This window comes from Argiope bruennichi, chromosome 2 (assembly GCF_947563725.1).
Source record: "Argiope bruennichi chromosome 2, qqArgBrue1.1, whole genome shotgun sequence".
In the NCBI taxonomy this organism is placed as follows: domain Eukaryota; kingdom Metazoa; phylum Arthropoda; class Arachnida; order Araneae; family Araneidae; genus Argiope; species Argiope bruennichi.
Genome location: NC_079152.1, coordinates 61,785,485 through 61,806,359, shown reverse-complemented (window position 1 = coordinate 61,806,359; position 20,875 = coordinate 61,785,485). Strand labels below are relative to the sequence as shown.

General features: G+C 24.9%; 2 protein-coding genes across 4 annotated transcripts in view; one reads left to right on the top strand and one right to left on the bottom strand.

Annotated features, from left to right (window-relative positions):
• LOC129954686 (uncharacterized) overlaps positions 1-20,875 on the bottom strand; it is a 156,618-nt gene that overhangs the window by 20,548 nt on the left and 115,195 nt on the right. The window contains exon 1 of one of the 3 annotated variants that reach the window (XM_056068163.1): positions 14,071-14,099. The exons of 1 other annotated variant lie outside the window; for it this stretch is intronic. The gene's annotated coding sequence lies outside the window, so the exon portion shown is untranslated. Of the gene's footprint in view, positions 1-13,346; positions 13,395-14,070; positions 14,100-20,875 lie in introns of those variants that run through there. One more of the 3 variants, XM_056068164.1, reaches the window with a different exon arrangement.
• The window catches only part of LOC129954722 (caspase activity and apoptosis inhibitor 1-like), a 418,487-nt gene continuing 411,437 nt past the window's right edge, over positions 13,826-20,875 (top strand). The window contains exon 1 of the mRNA XM_056068165.1: positions 13,826-14,377. The gene's annotated coding sequence lies outside the window, so the exon portion shown is untranslated. The remainder of the gene's footprint in view (positions 14,378-20,875) is intronic.

Below are 20,875 nucleotides of genomic sequence, written 5' to 3'. Positions count from 1 at the left end.
CTATATTTAATGTTTGAAAGGATGTGCAAAAAGTTATGCATGTAAGTTGCTGAATGTATTTCCTTGATATTGATTATACTAAACAAATGCGCAAGAATTAATTTTTTAATAATGAACATTTACCAAAAAAATGGCATTGAACATAAATGCATCTTAGAATCTCATTTTAAATTAAGTCCCAAAAAATATACGTCTTTATTATTATTGTGCTGATGATAACAGTTCAATCGCAACTAAAATGATAAAAGATTTTTAGATAAAAGAAAATAAAAAAAAAGGTAAAAATAAAAGTAAGTAAAAAGAAACAGATATACATAATTTGTAGTGAAAGCATATAGAGCTGCTAGCCTTTACCATGTAAAATAATTCAAAATTACAGAAATTGGATAAATCGGGAGGAAAGCGAAGATAATCTTCGGGTACATTACGGAAAGCAAGATTCTTTATGATAACAAAGATGGCATTAAATAATAATTCTTGCAAGCGTATTTAAGTAGTGGATTTTATATATTTATACTTCTGTAAAGATTATTAATCATACTTCGATAAAAAGAAATTCGGCAAAAAATTACCATGGGTGGAGGAACATTTCAGGAAATTATATATATATATATATATATAAAGATGTGAAATGTAAGATTTTGCAATGCTTTTTTATATATCAGGATACTACAATATTTATATATTTTCGGCAGGGAGATACAATATTGTCGAGATTACTTAGATCCTAAAATATATCATTGCTCCATATTAAGACTGACTTTATATATGAAGAATTCTTTAATAAAATAAAATTGATATGCAATAGAATCATTAAATCTAAATCAACATTAAACAGATTTTTTTCTTAGAGTTCACTCACTGCCATTCACTTTAAAAAAAGTGAAAAAAAAAAAAAAAAAAACAGGAGAGAGATATGAAAGTAGGAAGAAATCTGAAAACTGAGTTTTAAAGAAAAAATTCGAAAATAAGTGAACAAAAGCAAGATGTAATTTATCACCCTGAAATATTTTGATATATTTATTCTGAAAGAAAGTTTGCAATTGAAGATAAAGCATAGAAAAAATGTGCTATTTAATGAATAGAAAAGCAGCAAGCCACACTAGCAACTGTAATGTTTATTTAAGAGTAAGCAGCTATAATAAGCAGGGGAAAAAATTCTTTTACTTTTCAAAACCGTAATATTACAAAGGAGAAGCACTAAATAGCAGAAAAGCTTCAATTGTTTATGGATTAGCATATTTTATATCCATTAGGAAGTCGGAATTCTGCTACTATTGAATTTAAATTAATAATTATATAAATGCTTATAGGCTTATTAATTTATATGCTTACATTCATAAATATTTTTTTTCTAAACCTCCGATTTTCTAAAACAGGATTTCCTTAAAATTTCATATTCACTTTCAATAACTCTCACACAAGCAACACAATATATATCGAAGTACCTTAAATGAAATTAATATATACAAATACAAAATCGTGTCAGCTACTGAAAATTCATGATTTAATTAACACATTTTTTACAATTAAAACTCTTTTATGCTAAAGAAATATTTAATATGTCAATCAATCGTCATAATTACAATTACTCAGTAACTAATAGTACTTGCTTGAAAATGAAGTACAATAGAAGCTTTTCAGGTTTCAATTATGAGGGTAATTTATCAGTGAATTGACAAGAAACTTTTTCTTTGAGTGGTAAAAAAAGCCCGGAGATGTTTGCTTTAACTGAATAGAAGAAAGTAATTCGTCTGTTCCAGAAACGAATATTTTCGTACAATTATCTAGACATTATATCTATCTTAATAGAATTTAGATAATCAAATTTTTGGGATGAAGAGACAAAATGAGACACCTCTCCAATCCCCTCCATCCATTGTCTTACAAACTCACCCTGATGGGTTTCTTTTTTTTTTGGTGATACATACATGAGGCTTCATGTTTACAACTCAAGACCAGCTATAATCGTCTATTTGAAAGTATCTGAGCTTTCTACGAGAATATGTCCAAATGCCGTTTTGGCATGCTTAGCATTGTTTCCAATTACTTTAGATGGCTATACCAACTGTTCCTAGATCATAACAAACACAAAAGACATACCAAAAGATGTCCAGATTCAACATTGGTGAAAACGGATTAATAAAAGAATGAATAATGTAAAGCTTAATATATTATCAATCAGCTTAATATATTATTTAATTCAGTTTTCAGCGTTGTTGAATATTACCGAATAGAAATAATCACATATTGTTTAAAAAACTAATCATGATTCCTCTATAAAAGGTAAATGGCAATATTACAAAGAAAACGTTATTTGAAATGGCAGATTTTGGAATTTTGAAATTATTTATATTTTTAACTTAAAACTCTGTCAACGTATTCAATTCAGATGCATTTAACCAATGCTCTATTCATAGATATGCTAAAAATCTGCTCAAAATTGTGTGCTTTTCCGAATTTGTTTGTTTTTCCTGCAGATTTTGTTTATTTATAAAATCGCTTACATTTAATGAAAGTCAAATGTTTTTACTTTGCTTTCAAAATAACGTTATACTGTATTGAATACAGAAAACGTAATTGAAACATCTGTAACGTAAGAAATACGCTTGTTTCAATAAAAGGCAAAAAGCAGGTGCGACTGCATTATGAATTTGTGAGGTAATAAAAACATTTTTTGACCTATCAAAACCTGTGACGAAGAGCAAATGCTTATTAACTCAACAAATAATTCATGCTCTATTGCAATAAAAAAAGAAAGCCTGCTCACGGTTCAAATTTCTTATGCACAAGTTTTTTTTTTCTCTTTTTTTTCTTTGAAAGGAAAAATATTTCACCTTCGCTTTTCTTCCAACATTCAATATATAAATATATATATTAACATTTATCATGAAATAGGATTCTAGTATAGTACTTTAGTTAAGGAAAAATGCCATGGAAATGTACTTTCTTAAATATGAATAACAAGATTTGTAATAATTGTTCACTTTTTTTCTTTTTTGCTCCCATTATTCCTTCTAATCTAAATTTTAAATTTATCTTCAAGTAGCAGCCGATAACTATTTGTAATTAAAATTCTTTTAACTAACAAGAGACCTAAACCGCCAATGCTAATCAATATAAATTGTAAATAAGTGTTTAAAAATAACAAAAGATATATTGAAAGTGCGAACAAAAAATTAAGTATAATAAAATCACTATTCTACAAACAGACTTATCCTTATAGGGCAACGTTTTATTTCATTTAATTTTCCTTTTGAGTAAAAAAATAAATAAATAAAGCAAAGTGATATATCTTTATTTAATTTTACACAGTATTCTTGTCAACTTTTAATTTTAATTTAATATATTGTTTATCTGCGCAGAATTCCTTGAACATAACGAAGCCGGAACCAAAATTTAATAATGCTTGTTCCTAATTCAAACTATTAGTGATAATTAAATTAGTATCAAACAATTTAACGTGTCTGCGACTTTAATCCTACTAGAATGAAAATCATTACAGTAATCTTTATCTTTACTGCCAATAAATATGAATGTATTTTAAGTGCTCTACAGGCGAGACCGTTTGATCTACAGCTACCAGACTAGGCACAAATATACCTTAGGAGATAGGAATGTGCATCTTGAAGCAATTTTTAGAGCTAAATAAATTTTAACTAATTTAAAATAAAGCTGAGTTTTCAAGTTTTTCCGTTGTAACTTTCAAAAAAATTATTGTACAAAAATGACACTTTTTTCATCGTTTCAAATTTTTTAAAAAAATCTTTTAATGGACAATTAAATATAATTGTTGAATTCCTGAATTAAATAATCATTCCAGAATTTTGGAAATTTTTTTAAAAATATTTTTTTGTCCAATTTTCAAAAAAAGATTGCATTGTTGTCCTGAAATTCAAATAACTTCTGTTATTTCATTGAATATTTAAAATCGTGATTTTCTTCCATTTTTGTAGCTAAAGTGTAATTAAAAAAAAAAAAAAGAAGAAACAAGCGAACTTATAATACCGTAACATTTAAAAGCTAGATAAACCAGATATTTACATTTTTAATAGGGATATGATGCAATGGGACTGGACAAAATCGTGGCAATGAAAATATATCTAAACGATTAATCTGAAATTAAATGTAAGCAATATTCTTGGTGAACCAGCTGGTCGCTTAAGGTGACTAGTTCCAAATAAATATCTACAAGTACGAAAGTTTAAATTACTAGGCGTATTGCCTAATTTTTAAAGTATTTTTTAAAGCAAAGATGAATTCTTCGCATAAATGTTTATACAAATATACTTTACATAATGCATTTATTCCCTAGAGTCAGCGAATCTTCTAAGAGATGACGTGCTTTTTTTAGATGTTGCTAATATGATAACATTGATTGCTTATTTTGCGTTTCTGGTTTGAAAATAATTGACAAAAATATGGCTATTAATTAATAGAAACAGGAAGTAAAATGAAGAGTGAAATTACAAAATAAATAAAGAAAATAAAGAAGACAAGTAATGAGAAATAAATATAATTAAACCGGAAAAATTTTTTGAACTATAAGTAGAATGTTATAAGTAGCCGATGCATTTTACATTGTTCCACAAGAAGTAATAATAAAATGTGAATAGCACTTGATATAATAAAGCCAAGACTGATTAAACAATCAAGGTTTGAAATTTTATCTTAAACAAATGATTTAGGAACTCGTAATCTTTCTTGCAAATTAAGTCTGCTGTTAAAATAAACGTATGAAATGGTCATATTTTTGATATTATAATCTCCTTTTGTAGTAAATTTATTTGAATGTGAAAATTTAGTACTAGATATCGTAAGAAACGTAAAAGAGTACACACACACACACACACACACACACACACACACACACACACACACACACACACACACACACACACACACACACACACACACACACACACACACACCACACACACACACACACACACACACATGAAAATTTTTTACAGTCCAATTCAAAAGGTAATATCATACTTAAAGGACGTCGAATTAAACTAACTGATCATTTTAATAGACTATCACACTAGATGTAAATTAAGCTATGGGACATGCATGATTAAAAATCAAGCAAAACACTCCACAAAATAGACCATTGAATCAAAAGCTATCAAATTTGACTTTCATATTAGTAACATTTTTTATTAGATTTTTAATTAAAAGCAACGAAAGTTTTGACGTTTTTCCATAATAAATTTGACGAATTTTACTAAACAAAAACTAATGTAATCCACTCTAATATCCAGAAAATAAACTTTCCAGTGATACTAATTTTTTTTCCTTGCTATCTCCCATAATTTTAATAAATATTTAAAAAAGTACTTTTCATTGCTTTAGTTACTGTTTTGAAATCCATGTGCGCTATGACGATATTAAATACATCTTTAGTGCATATTATCACGTATATCGCTTAAAAATACGAGCACATTTTTGAAATAAAATAAAATTTCAATTAAATTAATTAAAATTAAACATTAGCTTCCTACGAAGTTTCGAGTCATTTTTTTTTCGAGTTCTTGTCCTTAACAACTGGGACATCGTTTGAATGTTTATTTGGATAAAATGTTAATTTTAGACTTGCAAAAATCAAAGCAAATTTTCAAGTCTTTAAGTCATTATCTGATAAAAACAGCACATGAAACTAATTTGCTTTAATTAATTTACTACATCTGCCCGTAATTTAAACATAAAATTTACAAACGTATTTCCATTAGCCGAGTTTCGTTTGTTTTATTCATATGCAAGAAAAGACAATGCATATTCAAATCGTCTTGAAATTTTTCATTTACATAGAATGAATTTACAATTTTTATATTGTGTTTTTACACAATCTTTCTAAATGAAATGCAAACGTATTCAGAAGGCTTTATGATCAAGGACATTTATAAAATATAGCAAGATTTTCAGTTTACAACTACTGCAGCAAATTTTGAAAATGCATGAAACTTATTCTTAATAAAGTCATAAAAAAGATTTATCTAAATAATTATATAGCATAAAAAAAATAAAATATGCCATTCGTAGCAACAAACATTGAACTTTTTGAAATGCTTAATATATCCCATAAATCTAATAATCAATTTAAGAGTTATTAAGGTTTTAATGATTCATTTGACTATTACAAATATGTTTCACTTATAACTGACTATACATGCCATTTCGAAGTAATTTTGCCAGTCTTTTTTTTCCTGTATTAAATTGAATGTATAATTACACTCTTACTAAGAAAAATCCTTAATAAAAATAATTCTTAATGCCACAATATATCTTAAATTATATTAAAACAGTTTTGATGCCTTTTTTGCAGAAATGAAATATTTAAATATATTTTTCAGTTGCAACCTTAAATATTTTAAAAATAGATATTTAATTCTTAGATTGAATATAAAAGCTTGGATTTGTTTTTTACTGATATATTTAAAGACATAAAACAATATAAAAATTATAATTAACTCTAACCATTATTATGATGACTTTTGACTGTGAAAACGAAATATTTTTTAAAAAATAGCATTTGACTGTAACTATCATATGTTGAATGCTTTGAAATTTGTACTTTTTAAATATCTAAACATTATATAAAAAACAATTTCGATTAAGAAAATATTTCAATTTCTAAAATGGCTAATATTCTCAGAGCCAGTTCAATTTATTCTGACAAAGATATTTATTACAAATAGACTTTTTTTGATAACTTACAAGAAAATTTCCCATGTATTAAATTTTTTTATGTAATTATCTAGCCAAATAGTTTAAAATCATGAATAAACTTATGTTTATTTAAACTGCTTTAAATTCATAATAATAAATTTATTTTAAATCACATTTTTCAGAAATAAATAAGTCTGATATTCGATAGTTCAACAGTGAAACAATTAAAGATTTAATTTTTTACGGAATCATATTGTATATTCTTTTTAATCTAAATTTTTTTTGCCGATATATGTTTTTTAATTCCTTTTAATAGCAAGTTTTGGTTATCTAAAACATAAACTATAGTTTAAATTTTATTTTTATATGGAAACTTAGTTTAAAACTTTACTTACAATGCTTTAAATTTATATGACTCAAACTTTATTAATAATCAATTAATAGAAGTTCATTTTCATATGTATTTGAAACAAGAGTGTTTAAAATGAATAGATGTATATACTGAGAAAAGTGTTCAAATGCAGACGCATACCAATTTTCACGAATTTCACACTGCGCAACTGCGACATTATAATATTCAAGAAAATTCAAATGTTGAAAAAAAAAAGTGATTCATTGTAATGAGTGAATTTTATTTATGTAAAAACTGATTGCAGCAACAGATGAAACTGAATAATTATTAAGATTCCGAGAAAGTTAAGTGGTACAATAAGGAAATTACTTTAATCTAAATTAGCTTCTGGAAAATTTTCATTCTGTGTTGCGCAGTTTTCAATGAGGATGTAGTTTCAAAGAACATAATTAAAGACCTATTAGAAATAATAATTGTAATTATAATCATTTACTCTACCTCTACAGTTTTTTTCAATAATAAATCTACAGCAGCTGGATAGTTATCAAGACATTAATGCTAATAAAAATACATAAAAAATTTTTAAGGTAAAAAAAAAATAGTTTGTTAAGAATTGCCACAAAAATTTACTCTCAAACAATTTTGAATGATAAGGAAACTTCCAAAAAATTTTCAAAACTATTTGTATTTAATTGCCATAAATATTATAATAAAGAATTTTAAGTAAAACTATTTGAATAGAAAAGGGTGTATAATGCCACATTTCTCATTTTCGGCAATATATACATATAAATCAATTTCTGAAGCCTTTAATAAAATAATATTCCTCCATATAAATTAATGAACATTTAAACGTTGACTTTGACTTAATCTCATAAAGAAACATAAGCTTCACTTTTCGATTTTAATTTCAACAAATGTGATATTATAATAAAATTGTAAGGAAGATGACACGTGTTAAAAGAAACTACCAATACCTTTAATGCAGGAAAAGCAACTTGCCGAACAATTTCACTATTGCTATTGCATAGTTCGTTACGCCACAAACAACCATTATTTAATTAATTCATTTAAATTTGTTTAACAATATTCGTTGCCAGAAAATAAATAGAAGTGCTGAAAACTTTAAAATCTAAACATCGTTTTCAAATTATAAATTCTGAACATGATAATAATTATTTTATATTCCATTTTTTTTGTTTCGCAATTTTTATAAATAATAAAATAACATATTTCAAGATTCCAAAGATAGATAATGTAATTTTAAATATTAATTAAAAACCAATAATTAAATATTAAATGCGGAATTCATAAACCTAAATTTCATTAATTTATGAAAATAATACGTAGTATTTAAATAATTATTAAAATATGTTTCTTAGAGGTCATAATGAGTTGAAAGAATTAATGTAATGGGAACATTTTTTTCTTTTTTATTAATATAAAGTTTTTAAAAGTCTTTAACTGTAGGTTTTAGTTACTCCAAAATTCGAAAACAACATCGAAGACATAATAGATGAAAGCAGATTTTATATCTGAAACCGAAGCAAATGCATTATATAATTAGATATAATCGGGAAACAAATTCAAAAAGCTAATATATAAATTTAAAATTTCAGAAACCAGTTTTTTATACATATGTATTTGATGTATAGTTTGTTCTTGCGAAGCATTACAGGAAAAATTTCAATGTTATGTTTTACTTATATTAGTTACAAGATTATAACTAGTTTGCTGGCGTGACGGTTTTCAATTGTTTCAGTTTTGCAAAGCAAACTTCATACAGATTCAGTTTGCAAAAGGGGACTCAAAATTTTTTCTTAAAGAGAAGTAAGTATTTATTTATTTTATAACTATATATTGGAAAGAAAAAAGAAACTAATTGTTTCAGTTGTATTTAAAATACTATAATGAATGAATGTTTTATTTAACATTTTGTGCGATAAATGTGCTTTCAGTAAATGATTTCCGATCTTTTTGATGCTAATATAAATTTTTAATAAATTTAATTATTTTCAAGTCGCAATTTACGAATTTCATTTGGAAATCGTCTCATTAATAGATACACTCACGCAGTATAATTTTAATTTTTTTATTAGTTTTTAAATTTTACTTTATTTGTTTAGTTAGTTTTAGTCAAGTCATATATTAGATTCTTTTTTTAAAATTTTTTATAAGCTATTTAATGTATACAGCAATATACTAGAAAATATCTTAAGCCTCAAATAACACAATACATACTTTGACATAAGTTTAATAAATTCTTTTTGAATTTCTGAAATTATATTTTTAACAAATCAATTTAAAAAGAAACTTAATTTTTGAAGACAATCACTCCTTTTGCATTATAAAAACCCAAAAGCAAACTGTAATAATGCGTTTTCTTTTTTATTCAAAGTGCTTACATAAAATATAACCAATGCTAAATATATTATAAGATATTAATGAAAAATATTTGCAACAGTACAAGATATATCGCATGCTAAAATAGCATGTGCGGATACGCTTGTCTTATAATTATAAGGTCATTGTCTTATAATTATTAATGTCAGAGTAATTAACACCAGACAGCTCAAGTTAAAAAAAAAAAAATTGGGTAAGTACTGTTCAAGATACATATAAAGGAAAAATTATACTTTGAGGAATCGCTTTATTCTTGTAGTTAAAAGCTAGTTTCTTTCATCTTTTCCTACTCTAAATAGAAGCGTAAATAGGACTATTTGAACATAATTTATGTTAAATGCCAAAAACTGAAAATAGTAGCTTTACAGATCTTTTATAAAACAACATTATTTAGAGAGAAGTATAATTTTAAATTATAAAATTCTGAATATATCGGTATAACTTTTAAGATACCGGAATAAGTTGTAAGCTTTCATTTGATGATTTTATGTGATTTTTCATAGAAAAATAACTAAACACTTTAGATGAAATTGGCATTTAACTAATTCTCTGAATTTGTAAATTATGATTCGTTGATTCTGAGACAAAGATAAGCATTTTAATGTCGTTAGACATTATAACCTCTCAAAATCTATTCATCTTATTCTAAATATCAATGTTGACGCAAGCATTAAAATTCTCAAACATTCACATAGAACCTATTTTTTTCAAAATTCCTTTTCATAACTCAGTATCACCTACATATTAAGAAGATAAATGGATATACAGATTGATTTATAATTAATTAATTAATTATAATTAATACACTGATAACAGAATTTATAAATACATTAAATAAAAAAGAGCTAATGAAAACAATTTCAAACGATGTTAAGTAGATTTACAGTAATTTTTCGAATATTTGTATTTCATAACGAAAACAAAACAAAACAACCTATCGTTAAAAATGAAAACTTTCGCACTCGTCAGTTTATATAAATTCAACAACCATAAAACATTTTAGAATTATCTTAATTAATTGTTCACAAATTCCATATTAAAATGATAAAAAAATGAAGATTTCTTTTTAAATACCAGCTGATTTTCAACACTAAGTTTGAAATTTAACATTACTTTCTATTTAATTTTACTTCATCGTTATTTTAAACTCTATTCATTTTGATGATAATCAACCATTTTCAGAATTTTTTTTATACAGACAATAATTAGTTATTTTTTAGAACATTTTTCTTTTATTCAGAAGTAACTGCTAAAATTTTAAGCTCCTTTTATTCAGGAAATAATGAATTAAAGTTAGACAAGTTTCTTCTTTTATACAAACGATATTTTCAATTTCAATTTAAATGAAAATAAGTTTTATAAAAACATTAATGCTTTTTTAAAAAAAAGTTACAAAAATCGAATTTTAAATGCAAAGACCATGACTGTTTGTGAAGCTGTGTAGTATTTTCTTCAGCAGTACTTCACCTGAACTAGCGTTTTTCACCTCAGCAGAAAGATGAAAGATATCCGCATCCTACACTTTCTCCTCTCCCAGGGTGGACAGAGATGAGGAAAAAGCGACGACATTTTTTACGGCAGGCGCAGACAGCTCGTATTTCCACATCTCCGGTGATTTTGCCACTTTTTAGCAAAAAAATAAATCCCGAAATCTCTCGATAAGCAATAGTACACGCTTAATCGCATTAAAGAAACAAACTGTACAGGAGAAAAACAACAACCGGAGAAATTAATTTACTGTGTAACACTAACAAATATCATATTTCGTTGGAGTTTTTTAAGCTATCTATATCATTTAATAAAACTATATTTTTGTTATGTTTACAAAAAAAAAAGAAAAAAAGGATGAAAGAATCATCAATTAATTTTAGTAAAATTTGAATGATAAACTGTTGAGAAACAAAGCAAGGATGATGAAAAAAATCCGAGAAAATTTGATCCGTTTTTTTAAAGCAAAAATATATCTATTTGCTAAATATCTTCATCAATGGTTTTTTTAAATATAAATATATTTCATGTTATACTTTCAAATATGTCTCACAAAACACTTTTTTTTTTTTTTTTGCAACTACAGTCAACATGTTTATTATCAACATTATCTTTCTGATATATTTAAATTATTACGATTTCAGAAGTCACTAAAAATCAATAGACATTTTCTGATTTAGTTTAAATATGAACAGAGAACAGAAGGTTATAAAAAAGACACAAAATTCTAAAACAATCATTTCATTATTTTCATATAAAAACCATCCTCTAAATGATAGAAATGAAACATGTAAATTTTCCAGTAGAAAAACATTTTTTTTCCAAGCGCGGATTTAGATATTTTACTTACTAAACTTACCATATTGAAAAACATCGCAATATATTTCATAACCTATTATAACTTGTATATGCATTTCAACTAGAATCTTAAATAAAGCAAAACTTAAGAAGGAATTTGTTGATATGTATGGAAAAAGATCTTTTAAATCAAAAATTGTTCAGACTACACCGATAATATTATTAATATATAATACAGACAATAAAATTTTAAAAAAATTGCAATAAAAATAAATTTATTGTAGCCTATTTTGAAGAAAGACATTTAAATAAAGCAATATTGATTTAAATAATGTAGATATTAGTGGAATAATTTTCAATGTAAGAATAATAGTTTTTGAAAATACGGATAACAGATTTACTGATTGGATCTTTAAAATTAAATTGTTAGTATCAAATATTGAACATCAGAATCAGTCAATACCCAGAATACAGACATCAAGTTATATGACAAGTTTACTTAAGCGATTTATCAAAGATATTTTAAACACGAGTATATTTTTACACGATATATTTTTCATTGTTACAGATAGCACGATTTTTTGGTTTTTAAATGACAAAGTATAGATTTAATTAAAGTGAAAAACTTTTTATACAACTGCATATCTAAAAATCCAAATTTCATTTAAATTAAATGTTAAACTCATGATTATAGGAAAATTTCGACATAAAAATTAAAATATCTTAAATAGACCTATTAATATGGTCTTAAAAATTATTTTTAGATTTTGACAACACTAATATAACAAATAAAAGCATAAGCAGCAATAAAACTAGTGACAATAAAGTTTTCTCGGCTGTATTAAAATCGAAGTTTTAACAGACATTTTAAACAATGAATAATCTAATTTATAACAAAATATGAAAATAGTCAATGAAAATAATATAAAATATATTTTAACTCATAAGTATATAAACAGATCTTAAATGGCCAAGTGACTTTTAAAATCCTGAAATTGACAATACAAGACTTTTCATTAAAAAATTTTAAACACAATAATTTAACAAAATTATTCTACTTACAAAACATTTTTATATGAAATGAGCAATGAGATAAGTAATGGTTGTCTAATAATTCTATTAAAAAAACGAATGAAAAAGAAATGAAATTTCGGTGACAGTCATTATGACAACATTTATAAGCCACTAAATCTGTGTTCGCATCACACTAACTCACTTAAAAAGTTTTTATAATAAAATTTTGCTAAAACTACTCTGCAAATTATTATTATCTATCAAAAAACTTTTATTAGTCGATGATCGTTAAAAATTATTCCAGTAACACATTTTTTAAAAATAAAAGTTCTAAGAAATAGCGCATTTATTGAAAATGAAAACACAGTAAAACAAATTATTACTTTAAATGTAAAATATAAATAACCTTTAAAATTATAAAGTAATAATATTTTGCAAAAAAAAGTTAAACATATATAATTTTATAAAAATTTAAATTTAATGCAAAGCATCATAGTCAGCTATAAATAAAAATATCATTTTTAAGAATTAATAAAAATGCTTGCTCATTGAAAGAAAAAGAAAATTGAAATTTATACCCATGGACGAGTTGCAAAAAGAAAAAAGCGTTTCAGCTTACATTCTTGACTTAACACAAACTCGCGCTCCTCTTGCTCTCGAAATAAAAACATCACTCTTCAAAAATTAAACTTTAAATTGCGCGCGTTCCTTCAAAACAGCAACAGCAGCAAAAATAAAAGTTCACTCTTCTGCAATCTCCTCTGTTTTAACATTTCTCGTTCGGATCGAACGAACGAAAAAAAAGCTCCAACCTATAGCAGTACTCGCAATCAGTATATTGCAGATCGATACCATTCCAAAGGAAATCATCAAAAACGGCATTTAAAAAACAACGCTCCATCTTTTTCCACCAGAGAAAAGTTTCATTTTCTTAGAACGATTACGAAACTAAAAGGCGGCAAAAGTAATTTAGCGATTCGTGGAGACACGACGGCGTGCCGCCAATCAACGCTTTAAAATTTCACCACGCAATTTTTGAAAAATTTGCCACGAGCCGCTATTCGATAGAAGTTGATTCGGTGCCATAGCATCGGGGAGAAACGACACCCACCCGCAAGGCGTTCTGCTACAACGCATCAATACAAACGCAGCGCTCTTTCTCTCTCTCTACAGCGTCCCTCACGGAGAGAGATGCGGGCGCTCTTTTGTCGCAACTAAACATAAAACTTCAACATTGAGACTTAATTTTGAAGAAGAGATGTTAAATTTTGGATCTTGAAATTTAAATGCACGAAATGTTACTTCTAGATTTAAAAAAATAAAATGAGGTGGGAGCAACTTACGCGACACCCTCACAGCAGGAACCCTCCAGCAGCCATTTTGGATTGCGAGCAGCCGGACCCACAATCCCTTGCGGCGAATTAAATAAACCAAAATAAAGAACCAACAAGATGGCGGCTCGCATCGGAAATGTACACAACATGTGCTTTCCCTTGTTTTTCGCCGATTAAGTTTAGAATTTCCCCTCATTCTTCCTAATCTGAAGTACTTTTGGGGAATTTAGAGGTGATTTGTCGTACTTTGATATAAATATTGCTAAATTTTATTGATTTTAACTGAAAAAGGTGAATAGTTTAGAGGATTAGGCAGGTGAGTACAGGATTTTGCTCATGAATTCGAATATAAAATTTTATTTTGATGCAGTATCCACTTTATTCTACTCTACGCAGTCTATTCTTTATAATTTTGGTTAGTAATAATAATGATTTTATTTATTTAATACTTGGAAGTGACAAAATAGAAATTTCAACACATCATCGATTTAAAAATCATTTTTTTGTGTTTAAATTATTAAACCATATTGATTCGTTTAAAACAATATTATTAAATCATATCTTCGTATTAGAACTCTATACTACATTATATTTGCATATTTTTTATCGCATTAATAATCTTAAAGTTATTGTTTACTAAAATCATGCTTGTGTGTGTGTGTGTGTGTTTTTTAAAATTATGAAATTTCTTTTTGTTGCTTATTATTCTTTTATGGTGATTAACTTGAAGGGAACACATTTTATCCACAGAATATTAAAATTAATAGATTCAATAACAATAATTATAGATATGAGTTGCCTTTCTTCACATGCACATTCTTGTTTATAATCACATAAAATTTATAGTATTTAAATTTGATATAACTTAATTTAAAAATTAAAGAGACAACCAGTTTTAACATTGCTGTGAATGATAATATTGTAGCAATTTCATATTTAATGTCTCACTTTCTTTTTTCAAACTGTTTAATTGAACATTAAAATGCTATTTAATATTATACATATAACTTTGAATATATAGAAATAAGAAAAGATTCATAAGGCTTTTAAAATTCAAAAATATTTTTACCTGAAGTCGCAATTATATTAGAGGCTTAAAATTTAAAAAAAAAAAAAAATCAGTTAATTTGTCACTGATAAATAATTTTGTAATTTATTTTGGCAGGTTTTTGAATATTTATGTATGAAAACATAATTATTTTGGTATGGAAAGGAGTTAAAGAGTCTTAAGTTTAATTATGTCATTCCTCCAATCCATATGTTAGTCTTTCATATACCTCTCACACCAGAAAAATATTTGAAGTTGGTTATTGGCTATCTTTTACTTTATTGCAGAAGTTAAAAATTTTAATCAGAAAAAAATCATATCAAAAAATCATATATCAGCTTATGTGGAGAACATCATTTGATTTCATCATAATAAGTTTTAAAATAAAATAGTTTTTAAGAAGTCGTATCTATTAATAAATTTCACTGTATACATTCATATTAATTTATTATATCACGAAATGTGTCTTAAAATGCAAAATAAACTAAATATTTTTAAATGCATATATCTCAAATTATAACAATGCACATAATTTTTTGCAATTCATTTCTTCTATTATATTTTATCTAATGCAAACAATTTTTAAAATATTTTACTTTTCTGAAGAGGGCTACCTAAATTTGTCAAAGAAGTAGTATAATATTAATTATATAATCTTCCTGAAAAATATATAAAAATTATGATCAAATTTTCTTTAATTTAATAATTATTCCTTAAAGAATCATAAACATTATTAAATTGCATCATGTATATAGCATTTACATGTGGGATATATTGTTTTCTCTGTATTTTATATACCATTTATTATATATTTTCAAGTCAAAACTATCTTGATAAAATTTGTCAATTACTATAATTTTATTTTTGTTATTCACAATATCAATATTTTATTGAAAATTGCATAGAATTGAATTTTTTCAATAAAATATTGATATTGAAAAAATTAGATTCAACTGAACTTTTAACTTGGGCTCTATATTTAAGTATTCAAAATGTGACTGTGATTTGAGAGTAATTATCAAATTTGAACGTACAACAAAAGTTTATTTTTTTAAGAATTCCTTATACAGCTTATCATCTTTGGCTAATTAATGTTTTCTTATGATTTAAATAATTTATTATTTTGGAAAGTCTTACCTTTTTTTTCTTAAATTACACTAAAGTTTTAAATTTTTAATGCCATGTTTGCTGAAATTATTATTGGTAATACTGAAAGCCAAATTTATACCCATGTACTTATCAAATTTCTTATAAAGTATCATTGTAAATTTTTCCACAATAAACATCATTCTTTCATTAGTCTTATTTTTTAAAAAAAGCCTAGCTTTAAAAATCTTATATCTAGCTCTTAATTTTCTTAAATTGTCTCTAGAGTAATTTCATGTACTTATTAAATTTCTTATAAAGTATCATTGTAAATTTTTCCACAATAAACATCATTCTTTCATTAGTCTTATTTTTAAAAAAAGCCTAGCTTTAAAAATCTTATATCTAGCTCTTAATTTTCTTAAATTGTCTCTAGAGTAATTTCATGTACTTATCAAATTTCTTATAAAGTATCATTGTAAATTTTTCCACAATAAACATCATTCTTTCATTAGTCTTATTTTTAAAAAAAGCCTAGCTTTAAAAATCTTATATCTAGCTCTTAATTGTCTCTAGAGTAATTTGCATGGTCAATAAACATCCGAAAGTAAATAATATTCAATAGTATCTTGATCAGTAGTATAGAAATTTTTTTAAATTCATTTTTGAATTGTGAATCAGATGACTACAAGGTAGTTTTTCGGATATTTTTCTTTAAACCTTTTATATTTTTATCAATTTTAATCCATCAAAATCCCATCTTTAAATAATTAAAAAGAAAAAAAAATTTTTTTTCATGTTTTGTGTTGGATATTTTTTATTGATAACCAAGCAGTTGATATTTTTTATTGATAACCAAGCAGTTTTTTTTTTTAAAATTCTACTTTTAAGCTGCATTATGTAATTAAAAAAACATTATAATAATGTTATTTTTAATTGTTATTCAAAAACTGATGATGTATTACTTGAATAATAATTTTTTTTAACATATTCTATTTATATTTTTAAATGTAATGGTTTGGTCCGATAGTTTTTATTTTTTTCCCATGAATTTTTTTTATCAATTTTAAAAAATTCATTCATTATTATTATATTCAAATAATTTTTTTGAAGAGAGCTATACTGTTATTTGGGCAAAGAATTTAGTTCTTAATTTTTATAGAAACAGTTTTGCATAAAACCTTAATTATCATATATTCATCTTATTTGGTAGAAATTAACAATATTTTTATAATAAATATACTAAAAACTCATAAAAAATTTTAAAATTGATCACTGAAGTAATAACTAAATTTTTCAGAATTGTTGATTTATTTAAACATGGTTTCTTAAACTGCATGTTGTGTCTGTATCGAGGTGGCATAAAAGAATTTGGGAGTTGCAGAATCTTACTATCATCTTTGATTTTTCAATATTTATAACCTAAATTTTTAAATCATTTGACTTTAAATATTTTTTTTAATATTATTCTTGAGCTCTCTTAACTTTTTTTAAGTCATAATATATAATAGGTATGGGTGCAGTCTTCATTTAACTTATTACAATTTGAATTTTTCTAACAGAACATTTACATTCACATTAGAACTATTTATTATCTTTATAAAAAATTACTCAAACTTATTGAACATATCAAAGAATGCATTTTATATTCATGAGATAAATTGCGACCATTTACGGATAAAAATAATTGTTTGTTAATGTAAAGTTAAAAAATGTTGATAAAGTAAACTAATACTTTGTTATTAAATACACACATTAATTCATTACTACATTTTTGGCTTTTATAAGAATGTTATCATGTAAATTGAAGTCACTTCTTTTAAAACTTTTTTATATGTTACTTTATTATTCGTTAATTTATAACAGCTCATATTAGAGATTTTATATGGATAAAACAACTTGCATGAGACAATAATATAGAGTAAGAAGTCTTAGAGAAACTAAATTCATTCTATCTTGCTGAAAAAGTAGTAATTAATTCTCAGTTTTGTCATTCTAAAGGAATTCTGTATAGTAAAATGAATTCTAAGCCTAATATGAAGGTGATATTAATTTTTCTACCTTTAATAAATCTGTCATTTTTTTTACAGGCTACAGTTAAACCAGATTCAAAGAACCATTTTTGGAGAAGTGATCTAAAGAAGTGCAAAAATTTTAAAATTATTTCATGTAAATATTTTCTCAGCAAGAATGCAATGAATTTGGCTTCAGTTAGGTGGGTATGATTCAAAGAATGTAATTTATAAGATTGCGAATAAGACTAATTTTCCCATAATGAACTATTTAAAACTGAAAATACTATATCATTAATGAGTTTACCTTAACTTACATTTTTTTCTACATATTTTCTTTACATAGTGATTCTTAATGAATTCAGACAATATATCCATAAAAAATTTCTGTAATTTTTTACAACTTAATGATGAGAGAATTATTAATAAAGTTAAAATTTCATATTATGTATTTTAAGGCATGTATTAGAAAATATGTATTGCATATTTGTACATTTAAAATTTAGCTTTTGTAAAAATATGATAAATAAAAATATTCTTTTGATTTATATATTGGCTTCTTTTTTTAAAATATACAATTATAGGTTTGCATAATTCTACTACTTATTTTTGAAAAGATGATCTGAATAATTTTTGTCTTCTTTCATTTCATTTTAATGCTAAAATGAATCTATTTTATAATTTTGACAATTTCTGTTCCAAAATTAACAGTATTTTAAATTTGTTCGATACCAATGATCTTTTTTATGAAATAAATAGAAATATCTATAGTTGGAATTTTGTTCTGTAAGAAATAGATGGTAATGAAAACTAATCAAATAAAATGAGTCAAAGGCCTTTTTTAATCAATTGTTGTTAGGTATTAATTATATATTACAAAACTTAAGAATATATTTTGTCAATTTTTATAGTTGTTTTTGTGATATTGAAACAAGAAAAGACTAGATCGGAGAAAAAACAAAAAAGTCGAATTTAATATATAATAAATCAAATTTGTATATCCAAATTTGCAAAAATTATCGAAGGATGCATGCTTAATAAATAGTAATAAACAAATACATTTATATAGTTTTTTTTATAATTAATTAGACTATTAAAGCCAGAAATACATAATGTCTATTGCAAAACATAATGATATTTGTTTACAATTCAAGCGCTGGCCGAATGTTAACCATCCTGTCGTTCCCCCTAGTGCCATCTATCGTCAGCTGCTTGAAGTATGGATAACTTTATAGTTCAGAGAAAAACGTCTAAATATTCTACTATTATATGTATTCGTTAATTCTTATTATTGGATTTTATTTTCTTTGTCACTATTGTGTTTGTTCTTACTTAGAATTTTATATTAGAAGACAATGCCGATTTAATTTTCAAAGCTTCATCGATTAAAATTTATCTGAAATTTTTTTTCCTTAACACTAAATAGTCCATAATGTTAGAATTAAAAAAAAAAAAGGATGAAATTCATCTTAAATGATGCAAATGACATAGATCAGGGAAGGAAGAATTTATTAATATTTCTTCATAATCATAAAAAAAATTAACTTATCTTTCTTGGCTATGTTTTAGATCATAAAAATCTAGGTGGTTAAAATAGATTAATTGCGAAATTTCAATTTAAATTATCTTCTGTAAAATTCTACATTGGTTCTACAATTTTTTTTTTTTTTTTCGAAAATTGCAGCAATGTTTTGGTGTTAATGTTTTATTATTTTTTTCTGATAAAAAAAAAGCTTAACCTCACTTACCAATTGCTTTTTTTTAAAGGCAACTGCTATTTAGTTGGTTTATAATAAGATGAATTTAAAAAATGAAAAATATTTGAGAAAAAAATTAATTATTAGAAATCACAGAAAGTAAAGAAAAATTATTTCCGCTTTTTGAAGCATCATTTCATGAATTTTATTCTGTCGCTTTAAATAATATTATTTTTATTGACATACGAATAGTTATTCACATTGAGAAAAAAAATAGAAGTATACAGTTTAATTAAGAATTATTAATTATATTATCATGTATATTTAACTACACACACACACACACATATATATACACACATGTACATGAAGAAAATAATATAACGTATTTATTCTATTTATTTACGAATCAATTACTTCTTTAAGCAATGAAAATATTAATTTAATCATTGTACAAAAACAACTGAATTTGATTAATTTCGTTTCAAATGAATATTCCGTAAAATGTGGTGATAGTCGTACTTTCTAACACTCATTTAAGTTTTTCTTTTAATTTCGTTATATCTATAATAATATCGTTATTATGCTTATTTTAACATGTTAATGTGAAAACATGTTCCAAATTCTTTACTATATAGTAATTTAACTAAATTCTTTCTGTAAATTATATAATCTGTTAATCAATAAATTGCAAAAATTGACGGTCTACTAGGCAGAACGTTAGAATTAACTAAGTTGATACGGAGTTGCCTCTTGGGTAGTAATTAATTGAATTTTAGAAACGTTTAATAATTTAGAGACATTTTAGTGCTCAAAAAACATTTCTGCGCGACTTTAAAGTATTAATATATATAAATAAAGTTTTAATAATATATAATTTTAGTACACGTTTTTCCCAAATTGTTTGAACACAGTTATATTGATTTTCATTGCTGTAGTGACTTTAAATCAATATTATTGTTTCCTCAAAT